We start from the raw sequence: 19221 nt of genomic DNA on the forward strand, positions 1-19221 counted from the left end.
GGCTTCTTGGCTTCCTGGGGCTGATCATGGGAGTTGTCGTTCAGGCATATCTGGAGGGCTAGAGGCGCCCCACACCTGAAGGAGAAGATTCCTTTAGAACAGGGGACTGTTGTCTGTAATGCACCCATCCCTGCACCTGAGCAACATCCTTTCTCCTGGCTGATTGAATGCATCTTCCTTTTCAAAAACGGAGTCAGGGGAGCAATTCCAAAAATAGATCATGATTCACAAACAATCACTGCTGACACACACGGTGGTTGACACACACATGGAAATGGTGGTTTCTTCCACTTTGTGATGGGCCACATCACACGAACGGCCCAAAGGCAGTAATGATACTAATATATATATATATATATATATACACACACACACACACACACACACACACACACACACAGTGGTGCCTCGCTAGACGAATTTAATTCGTTCCACAGGTCTTTTCTTATAACGAAAAATTCATCTAGCAAATCCCATAGGAATGCATTGAATTTTTTTCGAATTTTTTTTTTGCCCATAGGAACGCATTAATTGAATTTCAATGCATTCCTATGGGAAACCGCGATTCGCTAGACGAATTTTTCGTAAAACGCATTCGTCTAGCGAGGCAACCTCCGCTAGAAAAAACCTTTCGTTAAGCGGAAATTTCATTAAGCAGGGCATTCGTTAAGCGAGGCACCACTGTGTATGTGTGTGTGTGTGTGTGTGTGTGTGTGTGTGTGTGTGTGTGTGTGTGTGTGTGTATATACAGTGGAACCTCGGTTTATGAACACCTCGGTTTATGAATTTTCGGTTTATGAACGCTGTGGACCCATCTGGAACGGATTAATTCATTTTCCATTACTTTCAATGGGAAAGTTTGCTTCAGTTTATGAACGCTTCAGTTTATGAACAGACTTCCGGAACCAATTACACCCATGCTTCAGTTTATGAACGCTTCAGTTTAAGTACTCCGTGGACCCGTCTGGAACGGATTAATCCACTTTCCATTACTTTCAATGGGAAAGTTTGCTTCAGTTTATGAACGCTTACTCCGCGGACCGTCTGGAACGGATTAATTCACTTTCCATTACTTTCCATGGGAAAGTTTGCTTCAGTTTATGAACGCTTCAGTTTATGAACAGACTTCCGGAACCAATTGTGTTCATAAACCGAGGTACCACTGTATATATATCATTTATTTATTCCATTTACACCCCACCCAGCCTCCCCCAAGGCAAACTGATGATAAAACAATAAATGCATTTTGAACGCTAGCCTTGTACAGATGCAGCCCAGGAAAAAATCTCAGCTTTAATGGCTCTTTGGAGAAGAAGATCTTCAGTAGGTGCTGAAATTGCAACAGTGATGTCGCCTGCCTGATATTCAAGGGGAGAGGAGTTCCAAAGGATTTGTGCCACGACACCAAAGGCACGACACCAAAGGGACCCAGGTGGCGCTGTGGGTTAAACCACAAAGCCTAGGGCTTGCTGATCAGAAGGTTGGCGGTTCGAATCCCTGTGACGGGGTGAGCTCCCGTTGCTTGGTCCCAGCTCCTGCCAACCTAGCAGTTCGAAAGCACGTCAAAGTGCAAGTAGATAAATAGGGACCGCTACAGCGGGAAGGTAAACGGCGTTTCCGTGTGCTGCTCTGGTTCGCCAGAAGCGGCTTTGTCATGCTGGCCACATGACCTGGAAGCTATACGCCGGCTCCCTTGGCCAATAATGCGAGATGAGCGCGTAACCCCAGAGTCGGTCACGACTGGGCCTAATGGTCAGGGGTCCCTTTACCTTTACCTTTACCAAAGGCTCAGTTCCTACATTGCAGGGGGACTGATCTCCTGATATGGTGGCATCAGCAGAAGGCTCTCACCTTCATTTTGGCCATGTAAGGGGTGAGATGATCTTTTATGTATTCGGCTTCCATGCTTCATGTGGCTTACAGTGGTACCTTGGTTCTCAAACACCTTGGTACTCAAGCAACTTGGAACCCAAACACTGCAAAACCAGAAGTAAATGTTCCGGTTTGCGAACATTTTTCAGAAGCCGAACGTGCTTCATTTTGAGTGTTATGCTTCTGTTTTGAGTGCCACACTTCTGTTCTGAGTGTTATGCTGAGGTCTGTCTGTTTTTGCTATTTATTTTGTGTTTTTGTTTTTGCGGCTCTTTTTGTTTTTTGTGTGTGTGTGTGGAACCCAGTTCAGCTACTGATGGATTGGTTCTGTGACTTCAGTACTGTACATTGTTTATTGCTTTCATTTTATGGATCCATGGTGTCGTCAGATAGTAAAATTCATGTTAAATTGCTGTTTCAGGGGTTGTTTTTAAAAGTCTGGAACGGATTAATCCATTTTGCATTGCTTTCTATGGGAAAGTGCACCTTGGTTTTGGAACGCTTTGGTTTTGGAACGGACTTCCGGAACGGATTAAGTTTTGAGAACCAAGGTACCACTGTACACTAAAATCAGTACATTGAACCTATCCTGGCAACCAGAGGTGCCAGCTTGCAAGGGGGGGCAATGCTGCACACATAACGTTGGGAGGAGCCAGGGCATACCTGCCAAGTTTCTGCCGGAAAAATAAGGGATCGGCAGACCGGAAGTAGTGCTGCCGCCATTTTGGAACTGGGCGTAGCATGCTCAGAAGTGACTTTCGATGCTGCTCTGCCCAGTTCCAAAATGGCCGCCACGCCGGAAGTCACGCTGCGGCCACTTTGTAACTGGGCAGAGCAGCATCGAAAGTCGCTTCTGAGCATGCTCCGCCCAGTTCCAAAATGGCCACCACACCAGAAATCGCTTCTGCGCATGTCCAGAGACTCTAGACATGGTAAGAAGAAGCCTCCCTGGCCGGTAAGTAAACCGGGAAAAAACAAAAAAAGCAGTTTTTCCAGCTGGGAACGGCTGGAAAAACGGGGGTTTCCCGGGGAATATGGGAGACTTGGCAGCTATGAGCCAGGGTGGAGCCAAGGTTTCAGAGACGTCGCTGAGCCAGATGCCGGGGAAGAGTCTGACACAGGAGATGAGAGAATGCTGTCACAGTTAGAGCAAGAATTATTTAGTTTGGCCCCGCTTCCTCCAGAGTTCCCAGCCACAGATAGACAAGCAGTCTCAGAAGGGGAGGAAACAGACGGCCTTGAGGGGGCTTGCTATGCAACCAGAAGGGAGGCAGCATGTAGAGGACTCCTCGTTTGAGGGTGGAGGAGAAGTCCACCCTCCTCTCCTCGCTCTAGGAGGGCTGAAAGGGTTAAATTACAACAGAAGTGCAAAGGGGAGGAGGGTGGGGTCTTGGCCCGCTCCGTGTTGCAGCAAGGGTGGAGATTCAGACTGAGCAACGTGCGACCAAAGGTGGGTGGCCCAGTGCTGTTCTCTGCGTGTAAATTGTAAATTAATGTACCATAAAGATGCCAGAGGCTCATTAGTTTTTATGGAAGCTTGCTCGTGTCGGCCTGAGATCCTGACACAGAAATGGCGGCTGCATGACTTCAATGGCTGGTGACTCCTCCTCCACCTCTCGGTACTGCCTCCTTCCCCTCTGTGGCAGAGGAGGAGGAGGAGCCACCCACCAGAGCTGTGCTGCAGTCGGCTCCATGCTTTACCTCCGTACTTTTTGGATTTCATCATCATCATCATCATCATCATCATCATCATCATCATCATCATCATCATTTATTATTTACACCCAGCCACTCTGGGTGGCTCCCAACAGAATTAATAATGATAATGATAATAGCGATAAAACATCAAGCACTAAAAGCCTCCCTAAACAGGGCTGCCTTCAGATGTCTTCTAAAAGTCAGATAGTTGTTTATTTCCTTGACATCTGACAGGAGGGCGTTCCACGGGGCGGGCGCCACCACCGAGAAGGCCCTCTGCCTGGTTCCCTGTAACCTTGTTTCTCACAGTGAGGGAACTGCCAGAAGGCCCTTGCCGCTGGACCTCAGTGTCCAGACAGAATGATGGGGGTGGATGTTCAGTTTCTGTTAATTGGTTCTCATGGGAAACTTACAGATTCTGGCTTCACACAATTAACTCAAGGCAGTGTCAATTTACTCTTGGCAGGAAGCCAAGGTCTGCCTGACCTGGAAACTACTCTCTCTGATTGGTTAACGACCAGCACTGAACTCTGTTATCTAGGAATGCTAGCACAGTTGCTTCTTGTTAGGTGTTAGGAGTAGAAGTGCTGTGTATATGGTTGGAGAGAGAGAGACAGAGAGGATTTATTTTGCTTTGCTTTGTATGCAGAAACTCTGCTGCTTTTATTTTCTTTTAATAAATCCTGTAAATAGTTATTCTGCGTCTAGCCAACTAGTCATTTCCACCTCAACTAGCTTCTGCGCTGTGCAGGAAAACTCTGCTACGTTTGGGCTAAAGCTACTAGAGCTATGCCTGACACTTCAAAATTCTAAGAGTGGAGACGCTCCTTCAGGTATACTGGGCTGAAGATGTTTGGGGAGGGGCATCCCCTAGCCCAAAATGAAGGGGATCCCAGAATGGGCTCAACCCCCAGGAGTTGGCGTCCCTGCTGGTAGCTAACAGGGAACCAGTGCAATTCTTTCACCAGCAAGGTAATGTGGTAGAACATCTGGAAAATAGGGACACTTAGAGGGTCTGTGAACGGGTCTCACTCTGTATAAGGCAGCTTCCTGTGCCTTTGTCCTAACTGGGTGAAGGAGCTGAGATGCTTCTACCACCTGGCCCCTCTTAGCCAGCCTCTGGGCTACCCAACCTAATTTATGACATCAGAGCCAGGTGATGTGGTCATCAGCTTGCTTGTCCCACTGGGATAATGGATCTTGCAGAGGCCACAAGAGCTGTTTGGCTGGCAAGAGCTGGAGCCCAGCCGAGAGGGGAAAGATCTGGATGAAGGAATGAAGACAGGCTGCGCGCGGGAGGACAACACCCAGGGATAGAAATGGCTCGTTCAGAAGGCAGCCGGTGAGTAGGAGGTTGCCGCAGTGCCTCTGCATGTGGGGCTCTTAGGGTGATTCTCAGTGGGCAAACCCCAACACGAGAACTCCTAGACTCTAACAGATGACTGGAGACAGATGAATGCCAACAAAGTAGAGTAGCCTAGTTTATATACAATCCCTGTATCACCTAAACAGGTGAACACGAGGCATGCTCAGAGTCCAAGGATACAGTGCAGCTAGGCCAAAATACCTCTCTTGGGTTTGCCAATCAGAAAGTTCAGCGGTTCGAATCCCCACCACAGGGTGAGCTTCCGTTGCTCTGCCCCAACTCCTGCCAACCTAGCAGTTCGAAAGCACACCAATGCAAGTAGATAAATAGGTACCACTGTGGCAGGAAGGTAAATCGCGTTTCTGTGCACTCTGGTTTCCATCACGGTGTCCCTTTGCGCCAGAAGTGGTTTAGTCCTGCTGGCCACATGACCTGGAAAGCTGTCTGTGGACAAACGCCGGCTCCTTCGGCCTGAAAGCGAGATGAGAGCCACAACCCCATAGTCGCCTTTGACTGGACTTAACCGTCCAGGGATCCTTTACCTTTTTTGTGTGATGAATGTGGCCTGGGAGAGTTTTGAGGGCTAGCTGGAGAGGGCTGCATAATGTCTATGGAAGATCCGTTCCTCGATCCAGACCAGGATTCCAGAATGCTTAGCCTGGAGGGCTGAATTCTGCCCCCTAGGACTGAGATTTCTTCTGGTTTATAATAGCCCCCAACATTCCTCTGATGAAAATAGGGATGTCCTTTTTAGCAGCAGTAGCAGCAGCAGCAGCAGCAGCAACAACAACAACAACAATATTATTTATATCCCACCCATCTGATTGGGTTCCAACATATATAAAAACATAATAAAACATTAAACATTAAAAACCTTCCCTATACAGGGCTGCCTTCAGATGTCTTCTAAAGGTTGTATAGTTACTTATCTCCTTAGACTCAGGGATCACATAACTCCAGACACTCCAACATTTCTCCAATGAAAATAGGGATGTCCTAGGTAACCTAGGGACGTGGGTGGCGCTGTGGTCTAAATCACTGAGCCTCTTGGGCTTGCTGATCAGAAGGTCGGCGGTTCGAATCCCAGTGATGGGGTGAGCTCCCGTTGCTCGGTCCCAGCTCCTGCCAACCTAGCAGTTCGAAAGCACGCCCCAAAGTGGAAGTAGAGAAATAGGTACCGCTCTGGCGGGAAGGTAAATGGCAGTTCCGTGCACTGCTCTGGTTTCGCCAGAAGCAGCTTAGTCATGCTGGCCACATGACCCGGAAAAACTGTCTACAGACAAACGCCGGCTCCCTCGGCCTGTAAAGCAAGATGAACGGCGCAACCCCAGAGTCGTTTGCGGCTGGACTTGAACTGTCAGGGGTCCTTTACCTTTTAAAGGTAACCTTGGGTATCCCAGACTGCCTCTTTATTTTTACAAGGGCTGTAGCTTAAGGGTGGATCACACACTTGCAGACAAATGCCTCCAGGTTCAATCTCTGAAAACCAAACCTGTCTGAGACCCCTGGTGATACACTGCCCTGTAGACTGAGTAGTATTCAGCTAGACCAAGCAGTGCTCTAAGGCTGCATCCTGTGTTTTAAGTGAGAAGCCACCTCTCACTGGCAGGGCACCTGCTTTCAATTTCTTTCTACTTCTTTTTTCTGCCAATTAATATGTACTGCTTTTCCCAAAATTTTAACGAATCATTGCCAAATTACATCAAATTTAATACAAGAAGTTGACTTCCCACTCTAACTGCTCTTGATCCTAGATGCATCCCTGTTTCCCCCCTATTGCTGCTCAATATCATACATTTATCTCTAATTCACAACCCATTCCTTATGTGCAACTCCCGTTATCTATCAGCTGTCGGTATATCAGTTCCCACTTGTACATTTACCAAATGATATTGTAAAGAACAAAAGAGGTTACACATCCCCCCGCCTATCTATTTTAAAACATTACTTATTATTTCCATATTAATTTTCTTTTTTTTGTCATCCTGCGTATGCAACTTATCCAAAAAATGGACTCCCTGCTCTTTGTCCTAGATTTATTCCCATTCTCTGCCCCCCCCCGGCTGCTTGATATTACAGTGGTACCTTGGTTCTCAAACGCCTTGGTACTCAAACAACTTGGAACCCAAACACTGCAAACCCGGAAGTAAGTGTTCCGGTTTGCGAATTTTTTTTGGAAGCTGAACGTGCTCCGTTTTGAGTGTGTTGCTTCCAATTTGGGCGCCCCACATCCTTTTTGAGTGTTACACTGAGGTCTATCTGTTTTAGCTATTTATTTTGCGTTTTTGTTTTAGCAACTCTCTTTTGTTTGTTTTTGTGACTGTGGAACCCAGTTCAGCTACTGATTGATGGATTGTGTGACTGCAGTACATTGCTTATTGCTTTCATTTTATGGATCCATGGTGTCGTCAGATAGTAAAATTCATGTTAAATTGTTGTTTTTAAAAGTCTGGGACAGATTCATCCATTTTGCATTACTTTCTATGGGAAAGCGCGCCTTGGTTTTGGAACGCTTTGGTTTTGGAACGGACTTCCGGAACGGATTAAGTTTGTGGACCAAAGTGCCACTGTAATTCACAATCAATTCCTTCTGTTTCATTCCCTGTCAGCTGTTGCTTTGTCAACAGATCACATACCCTTAAAGAGCAAACGAGCTCATGCCTTCCCTTCCCTCCTTTTCTGCCCCCTCTAGGCTGAATGTGTCACCCGAAGAGAAGGCCCCCCTGTCTCCGAGGTCGAAGACCTTCCTCGGCCTGCGTTCCATCGCAAACAGGATCCTGGGGGCTCTGGAGCAGACGCTGCTCATCCTGGCCGTGCTGATCTACAGCATCTTCCTGGCGGAGATCATGTTCCACGTTGTCGTCTCCCTCTCCATCCCGCTCGCCGTCCTGCACGACCGCATGGTCCCTGCTTCCCTAGTCTTCATGGAAGCCTTGGCTCCCGCCACAGAGGTCTTCTACAACGAAGTGCTTGGGGCCCTTCTGGTTTTCCTGGGTGCCTTACTGCTGCCGTTGACCGCCGGCTGCTGTCTGCACCTCTTCCTGCTCCCCAGCTATTTCAGGCTGCTGAGGCTGGCCTGGTGAGGACAGCGGTCCTGAGAATCCAGCTCAATACAAGCAACACAAACCAGCCACGTGGTCTGAGCTCCCGCTTCTCTGCTTTGGCAGGGCTTCATGTAGGGGAGGAGGGCACCTGAGGTCCTGAAGATGTGGTTGGATTCTGGGATAGGAATCGCCGTGGAATCATAGAATTAGAGCAGGGGTCCCCAAACTTAGGGCTGGATGCCCGCCGCACCGATTGCGTGGTGGGCCGGAGGGTGGGGGAGCACACGTGGAGGCGCGGGAGCGAGCGGCTGTGTGCACCCATGCACATGCGCAAACGCTATTTCTGCCACACTCCCGACCTGGAAAACGCTGAAAATAGCTTGTGCGCATGTGTAGAAGCCTCCTCCGACCTGGAAGTACACTGGAAATTATGCTTGCGCATGCGCACAAGCTATTTCCGTCGCTTTTCCGGGTCAGAAGTTGGCAGCCACGCCACACCGTGCCGGTAAGAGTGGGCGGCGGCAGCGGGGGTCCCTGGGGGACACATAAAAGAGCCTTGGGGCCGTATGTGGCCCCCGGGCCGTAGTCTTGGGACCCCTGAATTAGAGCATTGGAAGGGAACCCTGAGGATCATCTAGTCCAACCCCCTGTAATGCAGGAATATGCAGCTGCTCCACATGGGGATTGAACCTGCAAGCCTGACGCTATCAGCACCATGCTCTAGGGCAGGCATCCCCAAACTTTGGCCCTCCAGATGTTTTGGACTACAATTCCCATCTTCCCCGACCACTGGTCCTGTTAGCTAGGGATCAAGGGAGTTGTAGGCCAAAACATCTGGAGGGCTGCAGTTTGGGGGTGCCTGCTCTAGGGGGTTCGGGTATGGAGGCCCACATCCAATTCCCCATTTGTCAGACTGGATAATTCAGTTGGCTAGAGCATGGTGCGTGGTGCTGATAATGCCACCTTTGCAGGTTCTTTTTTACCACCCCCCCCCCGAATTTTCTAATTTACCTTTCAAAATATTCATTTAAGCAGCCTTAAATCAACAAGTTCCTTTCTTCTCTTTCCTTGGTTCACTTTGCATACCATACACCCCTGCATATTTTACATGAACTAAACCATTCAGTAATCCATTGTTGCTCCATCAAAACTTATTTACACGGCTGGAATTTATCTCAATGTTTTTGGCATTTTTTAATGAACACAATTTTCACCCATATATTCAGTAAACATTTTCCCAGTCTTCTTTAAACGTACATTCTTCTTGTTTCCTTATTCTATATGTTAAATCTGCAAGCTGCACATATTCCATCAGTTTAAGTTTCCGTTCTTCTGTAGTTGGGTCTTCGCTCATTTTCCATTTTGGGGCTAACAAAACACGGACTGCCGTAGTAGCGTACATAAACAGTCTTTTCTGACTGAATTTTCCTCTGAATTATCCCCAACAAAAAGGACTCTGGTTTTTTTTTCTTGGAAAGGTACTTTTTCAATTCATTATATATCATTTCCCAAGCGGGTTCAGTTTCCATCTGGGACAGCTGCATATTCCTGCGCTGAAGGGGTTAGGACTATATGATCCTCAGGGTCACTTTCAACTCTACAATTATTATTTTATGGCTTTATTCAGAAACTTAGCTGCCAAGTATCCCATTTTTTGCGGGTAACCCACGGATTTTAATCCGTTTCCCGGAGACGCGAACCTGGTTCCCCAGATTACGAGTCTACCGCTCTTAACCACTACACCACACTGGCTCTCTACTCCTCTTGCAGTGAACAGACTACACACGGCTAAATAATTTTAAACGCTTTACTTATAAATTCAAAGGTCAGATTCATACATTTATCCAAGCAGCAGCAAGGAGAACACAGGCAGAATACTTTTGGGTAGGAAATACAGCAAGATAACCTCAAACACATGCTCTGAGCTTGCAGCTTGCTTAGACACGTCTTCCGTAGTCAGTTACATGTTGTGGAGATAGGGAGAAGAGAAGGCTTCACTTCCACCCACATTGGAGAAGAGGGAGGTTGACCTAAATGAGTCTAGGAATCTCACTCCGTGGTCTTAACCCCTTCATGCACTAACTAGTACTCATACATAGTTATGTTTGACTGCAATTCCCCCAAAACAGTAGGATGGACATCCAACAATGCCTGTTGCTCAACAATGCAACAGGCTGCCTCAGAAGATAGTGGACTCTCTGTTTCATTAGGGGTCTTTACAAGCAGAGGCTGGATGCGTCTGGAATTAGGGATTAGCAGATTTCCTACAATGATCACCAGGAAACCATGCTCATATTGGGACAACATGGAATTGTATTGGCCTTTTGTGCCTCAGAATCACCCGGTTGGCTCAAGAATGCAGCCATGCTGACTTTGAATCTTCTCAGGTTGGGTGGCATCTCTCTGAAGGGCTGGCGACCCAAATGTTGCTTACCACCAAAGCCTAAACCAAGGAACACCCACGTCCAGCGGCTTTTAGCGCCATCTCAAACGGCAGTGACACTGCACTGCTGGAGTTGCCTCCCAGTGCCCTTCCTCACTTCCTGCCAGCCTGGAGTCAGCTGGGCCTTCCAATAAGACCACACCCATTTGTGACATCACCGGAAGGAAGCATGACAGGGTGACAGAGGTGCCATGCTCACACAGCCCTGGCTGGGCCAAGGCTGTTGAGGAACCATGGCAGAAGAGAGGGCTCCACTCATTTGGAAGACGGACAGAGGTCGGGCGTGAGATGGGCAAGGTGCAGATGGTCAGCAAGGAACAAGGTGGGTCCACTTCACAGCATCGGGCAAGTCTGGTTCCTCCGTGCTTAGAATCAGGAAGGATCCCTCTCTGCTGTTTGTCCTTTGCTCGCCAGCATTGCTGCCACTCCCCAGTCCCCGAGTCCTGGGACTTCACAGAGTCATAGCATTGTAGGGACTCCCAGGGGCCATCTAGTCCAACCCTCCTGCAATGCAGGAATCCCAGCTGAAGAACTCCTGACAAATGGCCACTTTCCCCTGCCGTTTAGCGCTGAATTGGAACAAATGGCAGTTGGGTGGACAAGCCCTTTCAGAAAGTTCTTCCCAATGTTGAGTTGGCTTGACTCAAAGAAATCGGGCAGGAGATGCCTTGCCCAATGCTTGTTATTATTACCTGGTTTGGGGAATCTTCTCTATCTGGCTAAATTACTGCCTGGGAGGCAGGTGCGGGGAACCTTTGGCACCTCCAGAGGTAGCTGACCCACACCTCCAGACGTTGCTAAGCTCATCTCTAAACTACAACTCTAAACACATTGGGGATGATGGGAGTTGTAGTTCAGCAACACCTGTTTGGCCAAAGTCTCCCCACACCTGCCTCAAAGGCTCTCGAGCAGAGCTACAAAATCTCTTTCCTCATAGGCTTTTAAGCAGAGGCTGGATGGCCATCTATCATGGATGCTTCAGTTGAGATTGCTGCATTGCAGGGGGTTGGGCTGGATGACCCCCGGGGTCCCTTCCAGCTCTGCAACTCTATGATTCCATGAATAATGATCAGAACGAAAAGGGAAGGCAATGAAGGACTGGAGATTTATGGCTTTTCAGTGGTGGTGATGAACCAAGGACTTACTGGAAGAGGTGTCGTGATCTGGAGTCATAGGGGGTTGAAGGCCCGCTCCTGATTCTACAGCAGGGTTCCTGATTCCAGGGTTCTAGAGCAGGGGTCAGCAACCTTTTTCAGCCATGGGCTGGTCCACCCTCCCTCAGACCATGTGGTGGGCCGGACTATATATTTTTTTGGGGGGGGGGGATGAACGAATTCCTATGCCCCACAAATAACTCAGACATGCATTTTAAACAAAAGCACACATTATCCTCATGTAAAAACACCCCACAAATAACCCAGAGATGCATTTTAAATAAAAGGACACATTCTACTCATGTAAAAACCCGCTGATTCCCGGACCGTCTGCAGGCCAGATTGAGAAGGCGATTGGGCTGCATCTGGCCCCCGGGCCTTAGGTTGCCTACCCCTGGTCTAGAGCCACCCATTCACCAAGAAAGGGGATTTTCTTTAGCTACTGAGAGAAAGCCTTCTCACCCCTTGTGCTGATGGAAGCCAATCAGAGTGAGAGGAGGTGAGTCAGCTACTGAGGATTGGCTCCTAGGGTCACTCCGGAGAAAGTGTTTGGGAAGAACATTGCTGAGTTGTTTTCCTGTATACTGCACTGAGGAACACTGAAAACACAAGGTGCTTCCATTTCAAGAAAAAAGGTGCTCACATTCTTCTGCGTATAGTGGAACCTCAAGGAAAATACAAGTCAATTAGGAAAAAAGAGATTGGAGCGCTCCAAATTGTTTGTCCATGTACATGCATGGAAAATAGTGGTTCTAGCTGAAAGGCAACATGTGGAGATCTGCAGAGATGGTTGCAATGAGTCCCTGATTGTATAATTATGAGATATGGGTACGATCCTAGAAGCTCATATAATTTTAGAAGGGGATGTGGCTTTGGCTATAAAGTAGGGACCTTTCATTCCTGAATTTGCCACTGCTCTACTGCTTATTGGTTGCAATTGTTTGGAGTCTGTAATGTCATTGCACAAGCATAGAGACTGATACAGGCCACAGGATTCAGTGTCCAGAGAATTCCAGAATCAAGGCATGCTAAAATCCTAGGTGGAATCTACACGCATATAAAAACTGTTCTGAAAATGCTTTAAATAAACAAATAAATAAATAAATATTGAATTTTCCATAAGGCTCACCATCGCCGTCTAGTGTCACATTGTATATGGCACTTAAAACACACTTGAAACGTTTTATATGCAGCTGTATAGCTGAGTCCCTGCCCTTCATTTTGTTTAGAATTTCAGGGTGGTGTCCGATCAGTTATATCACCGCAAAATGTAGCCACGACGGTAAGCTGTCTTTCCTCAAACCCACGTTTCACGCTCCCATGATCCTCCAGTCCTTTCTCTCTTCCCTCGCAGGGACGGTGCCACAGCCGAGGAGTCTCCGCAGCCATCTGCCCACCCCGAGTGAGCTCCCAGGCAGACCCTTTGGCAGAGCATGGCCTTCCGCATCACCGTGAGAGGCATCTTCCGCTGCATTCGGAAGCTTCTCTCCATTGTTTTCACGCTCCTCTTCTGCGACCTCCTCCTCCGCATAAGCTTCGTCCTCCTCTTCTTCCTCCTCCTCCCCTTCTTCATCATCTACGACCATGTGATCCCCTCCATCGTCTTGTTCGCCAGGTCGACCCGGCCCATCTTGGACACGTTCTTCGGACGGCTGCTTCCCTCGCTCTTCGCCTTTGTCCTCTCCCTGGTCCCTCCCGTCCTCATCTTCTTCTTCACAAAGAGGATCCTAATACCGGTCTCCATCAAAATCTTCCAGCTCACATGGTAAACGGCCCCCCCGGCCGAACTTCTCCGAATAAAACTGCCCAAAATTATAACCTCATGATGGATCTCCTTTCCTGTTCAGCTTGCAGGGTGCTGCGGAGGCAAAGGGAGATTTGTATATCGCCTTCCGAGCCCTGAAATGCTGGGGGTTGGATCCAAAAGGCCCCACAGCTATGAGAAGAGAGATTTGCACACTTTGAATATGCACTGCCTGGGGGTCGGGAGCTCAGGCAGAGCAACTGAAGGTGGCATGACTGGCAGGATCCCGACCCCGCACCGGGCAGCATTGGGCCGGCAGGGCACCCAAGCCAGTGTGCCCCTCCTAAGCGCCCTTCAGCTGGAAGGCATCTGGGAGGACAGCAGCTCGGGCGCCCTGCAAGCCCAGCGTCGCTTGGGGGGCTGGCATGTGCCTGCTGCATCCTTCTTGGCTGCCAGAGGCTGGCTGGGGGGGGGGGAAGGGAACGCAGTAGCTCAGGGGCATTGCGAGCCCAGCCCTGCGCCATATTTGTGAGCAGCACGCTAGGTCTTACCTTCTAAGTCCCGGACTGCAGAATCCGGGACCGGCAGCCGTGTGACACCGGAAGTTGCGTCGACGTAACTTCCGGTGTCGCTTTGCCCTTCTATGGGCACCCAAAATGGCCGCCGCCGGCTTCGAAAGTCGCTTCTACGCATGTCAGGAAGTGCGTCGACGCACCTTCCAGTGTCGCTCTGCCCATCTATGGCCACCAAAAATGGCCGACACCGGAAGTCGCGTCTATGCACTTCCGGACATGCGTAAATGCGACTTTTGAAGCCGCCGGCGGCCATTTTTGGTGCCCATAGAAGGGCAAATCAGAAAAAAATGGCTGCCGGCAGGAGAAAATAACGGAGTAAAACGGGAGATGAAGTGATACGGGGGACCACCGGGAAAAGGTAAGTAAAAACGGGGGTAGGTCACCCCGGGTGTCACCTCTGAAGGGGGTGACAAAATGCCAGGCGGCACTCACCGTGGGGCCTGCAGTACGCCCGAGCCATGCGTCTCTCCTAGGAGTGACGCAGTGGCTTGGGCGCCCACAGGCTCCAAGCTGCCCCAAACGGTCTGCCCCTTGCCTCCCCCTCAGCTGTAGGGTGGCTGAGTGGGAGCAGACAGGCAGACTCCTCAGAGGCCCCGTGGAGCGTCCTGCCCCGGCTGGCCCTGCCCCTGGGCGCAGGGCACGCACGCTGCCCCAGGCGCCCAATCAGCTTGCTCTGCTGCTGGCGCTAGGCTCTTGGGGTGCCTGGGCTTGTGTGCTACCTTGGGCTCCAGCACGCTGCCCTCAAAGGTAAATGCCGCCTGGGGCAATCTGCTCCTTCCGGACCCCCTAGCTCTGCCACCGTGAAGAACGCCTTTCTTTCATCAGTCCGAAATCTTCCAACAATCCTCCGTCATGATGTAGCAATACCCTGAGCTGCATTTGGGGAGGAAATGCTGATGCTGGCCCACCCACATCTCTGGTCCCCCCTGAAAAGGGAGCTGCTACTTCACACCCCCAGAACGCTTGCTGAGAAAAGGTCTCCAGAGGTTCTTTGCCATAAGAATGTAAGGAGTGGCTTTGTTGCGAGTCAAGACGGGCAGTGGCTCTCCAGAGATTCAGGCAGGAGGCTCTCCCCGTTCTACCTATGACCTTCAGCACGCAAAGAGAGTCTTAATCTCAGGGGGGGTGGGTTTGAGCCCCACCTCGGGAGGAAAAGGTTCCTACACCACAGGGGGTTGGACTAGATGTCCTTCAGGGTCCCTTCCAACCCGTCAATGCTGTGATTCTCAAGCTCAATCAGAGCTAACAGCAATCTGCAGAAAAGCTGAATTGCCGTTTGTGGAGCTTCAGCTTTTAAGAGTGGGTTTTCTCTTTTAAGAGTGGGTTTTCTCAGGAAAGGGACCCAGGTGGCGCTGTGGGTTAATCTGCAGAGTCTAGGGCTTGCTGATCAGAAGGTTGGCGGTTCGAATCCCTGCAACGGGGTGAGCTCCCGTTGCTCGGTCCCAGCTCCTGCCCACCTAGCAGTTCGAAAGCACGTCAAAGTGCAAGTAGATAAATAGGGACCGCTCCGGCGGGAGGGTAAACGGCGTTTCCGTGTGCTGCTCTGGTTCGCCAGAAGCAGCTTTGTCATGCTGGCCACATGACCCGGAAGCTGTCTGCGGACAAACGCCGGCTCCCTCGGCCTATAGAGCGAGATGAGCGCCGCAACCCCAGAGTCGGACGCGACTGGACCTGATGGTCAGGGGCCCCTTTACCTTTACCTTTCTCAGGAAAAGCTCCAGGGCAAAATGAATACTGTAAATGGGATTAAACCAACGTTCCGACACCGAGCTTTAAGGTGTCGTCTGTGCCTGGAAAAAGCCGGGCAAGATATTAATGTGGATAAGCCCATTGTGTTTCTCCTTCTGGCCCAAGAGGCAAGCAAGGTGCTTTCTGTGGGTGCTATTTGGCAGAGTGGCTTCCAGGGGGCAGGATGGTGCCACTTTGCAGAGTTGAGCTAAGGGCTCTCCCCAGGGCAAGGCAGGTGGTGGAAGACACCATCAACATGAGTTTGGCAGAGGAGGAGGAGGAGGAGGAGGTACGCAGCCGGCTAATGTGTCCCCTGCCAGACTCTGTGTCTGATCCGGTTACCGCTCTCTAATTGGGACCCTCCAGACTCCAGTGGTGTTTTGGATGACTTCAGAAATGGCAGGAGGGATGTCCTTGGGGAGGCTGTGCTGCGCTCCCAGGTGACCAATTTAAGCCTCCCCAAGGACGATCGGGGAACAAGAAAACAAGCCATGGAACATTTGGCAAAAGGGCCGGGCAGAGGCGAGGAGCGGATCCCTCAGCCAGAGCAAAAGTATTAGAGCAAAAGATTGTGCACAGAGCTGCACAGGGTTTGGAAAGGAAGTTGTGGGGCCTCACACTGTGGGGAGAGCATCCTCCTGCACCCCAACATGCACCCACAACACTCTTTGTGCCTAATGAAAAAGGGCTTTGCTCTGCCTGAAAGGTCCAGAGTCAGCTGCGCTTCTGAATGCCATTTGCTGGAGAAGAGAGAGAGCTCTTGTGTTCGAATCCTGCTTGCTACAGGCATGCGGCTGGCCACTGGGAGATCTGGCCACTGGTCCAGGTGGGCCACTGGCCTCATCCATCAGGCTCCTCTAATGTTCTAACCAGTGGCATTTTTCTAGAAAAAGAGGTGCTGGACCTCACCATGAAGACCTCCCTTGGTTTTTTTTAAAATAATAATGGCAATGGCACCCATCTAGTCCAGCATGCTCTTCTCAGATGCCTGTGGGAATCCTGCAAGCAGAATTCGATCATGACAGCATCTCTCCCGCCCCGTGGCCTCCAGCAAATGGTATTCAGAAGCACTGAAGCCACAGTCAGAGGCCATACCTGCCAAGTTGCTGTCAGAGAAATAAGGGACCGGGCCGGAAATAGCAGACCGGAAGTAGCCCTGACACCATTTTGGAACTGGGCGGAGCATGCTCAGAAGTGACTTTTGATGCTGCTTTGCCCAGTTCCAAAATGGCCGCCACGCCAGAAGTCGCACTGCAGCCATTTTGGAACTGGGCAGAGCAGCATCAAAAGTCGCTTCTGAGCATGCTCCGCCCAGTTCCAAAATGGCCGCCGCGCCAGAATAAACCGGGGAAAAATCCGTTTTTTCAGCTAGGAACAGCTGGAAAAACGGGGATTTCCCGGGGAAAACGGGAGACTTGGCAGCTATGTCAGAGGCAGAGCCGAGCCGTCCTGCCTGGTAGCCAGTGATAGCTCTCTCTCCTCCTCCAAGGATTTGCCCAATCTTCTTTAAAAGGCTTCTGGGTTTGTGGTGCCTCCATAATTTAACTATGCGCTGCATAGTTTATCTGTCTTGAATCTTCAGTTTGTTTGGCTGTCCATAAGTTCTAGGTGGCGCTGTGGTCTAAACCACTGAGCCTCTTGGGCTTGCCGATCAGAAGGTCGGCGGTTCGAATCCCTGCAACAGGGTGAGCTCCTGTTGCTCGGTCCCAGCTCCTGCCAACCTAGCAGTTCAAAAGCACACCAGCCCCCAAGTAGATAAATAGGTACTGTTGCGATGGGAAGGTAAATGGCATTTCCGTGCACTCTGGCACGCATCACCGTGTCCCATTGCGCTAGAAGCGGTGTAGTCATGCTGGCCACATGGCCTGGAAAGCTGTCTGTGGACAAAGCTTGAAAGCGAGATGAGCTCCGCACCGTATGGTCACCTTTGACTGGACTTTACCGTCCAGGGGTCCTTTATCTTATTTTTTTTACCTCTCCCCCTAGATGGCTTTAAAAGAAGGTTAGACAAATTCATGGAGGCGAGGGCTACTAGCCACAATGGCTCAGCTCTGCACCCAGAGGCAGAAATGCTTCTGAATACCCGTTGCTGGAAACCACAGGACGGGAGAGATGCTCTTGTGTTCGAATCCTGCTCATGGGTTTCCCCACAAGCGTCTGGTTGTCTATTGTGAGAACAGAAGGCTGGACTAGATGGGTCATGGGCCTGATCCAGCAGGCTCTTCTTACCTCTTTAACCAGGGGTTGGCAATTTTTTTTTTAGCCACGGGCTGGTCTACTGTCCCTCAGACACTTACCTTCCAAGGGCTGCCGCTGCACTTACCTTCCAAGGGCTGCCGCTGCCGCCGCTACGTCTCGTGGGTAGGCAGAGTGAGCTCTTCCGCTCTGCTCTCTGGCCCACAGAAGCACCAGGGCGGCGGTGGTGGTGGAGGGAAGCAGGACAGTCTCAAGCAGGTCGTGCGCCCTGGCGCTGAGGAGCGGAGATCGCTCCGGCGCCCTCGCCCTTGCAGGGTGCAGCATGGCTTCCGTGCGGCTTTGCCGCGCAGTGCCCTGCCTACCAGCCCGACGCCCTGGTGCCTCGCGCCACCAGGACTCTACCTAGAGCCGGCCCTGGAGGGAAGATAAGTGGTGCAAAAGGGCTGGCTCCAGAGAGGGGTTGCTTAAAATGGCGCTCAGCCAGCTCAGCCCAGCCTTCTTCCTCCTCTAGGCAGGGCGGAGAGAAGCCAGGAGGAGGGAGGGAGGAGGCGGTGTGTGTGAGGGAGAGGGGTGCGGGGAATGGAATGGTGTAGAGGGGGAAATGGCGCAGCCCGAATGAACAGAATCCCCACGCCGATCCGCGGACAGTCCGCGGGCCGGATCCTGAAGACCCCTGTCCTTAACAATATCCTCTCGCTTTCTTTCACATGCATCTCTTTGCATGTAGGCTATCCAAGAAAGCATATTCTACAGATTCCACCACACCAGCCTTTCCTCCTATGACTCTGCCCTGTCCTGTTGACGAGTCAAAAGCTTAAAAAGAAGCAAGCAAGCAAGCACCTTTGGAAATCTTATTTGCCTGAATGGTTGGTTGGCTGGCGGGGGCTGGCAGCTGGATTCGCACCAGCTTCCTGATATTGGGAACCAGAGCCATGCAGGGAGGAGGAGAGGCCCGGCGCCTGCTGCTTTTGCGTTCCCAGGACCAGGAGCATGTGCGGTGTGAAATGACTAATTAGAAGCAGTGCGCTAAGGCACCCCAGGGTCAGGGACGTGCAGGCACAAGCAATCGGCCAGCTGGAAGGTTCTCTCGGAATGGGAGGGCTAACTGTCCACTGGGGAGCCCCTTGTGAGCACATTCCACCAGCAGGAAAGGGAAAGGGGGGAGAGAGGGGTGGCTGGAGCCCTGCCAGTGGGTCGAGGAAGTGGAGAGAAGAATATGCATATGCAGGGGGCATGGAATTGCCGCAGCAGAGAGGGGAGCGCATTGCACGTATCCCAGTTTGGTGGCGCAGTCTTTGGGCTGAGCAGGTTGTCGAAAGCCTTGGCTGGCTCACAGCTCCCCGAGGGGGAATTCCTGGCAGTGGGAAGCAGGTGTACTGTCTTGGCTGGGAAAAACAAAAA

Source organism: Zootoca vivipara, chromosome Z1 (genome assembly GCF_965207765.1).
Source record: "Zootoca vivipara chromosome Z1, rZooViv2.hap1.1, whole genome shotgun sequence".
In the NCBI taxonomy this organism is placed as follows: Eukaryota; Metazoa; Chordata; class Lepidosauria; order Squamata; family Lacertidae; genus Zootoca; species Zootoca vivipara.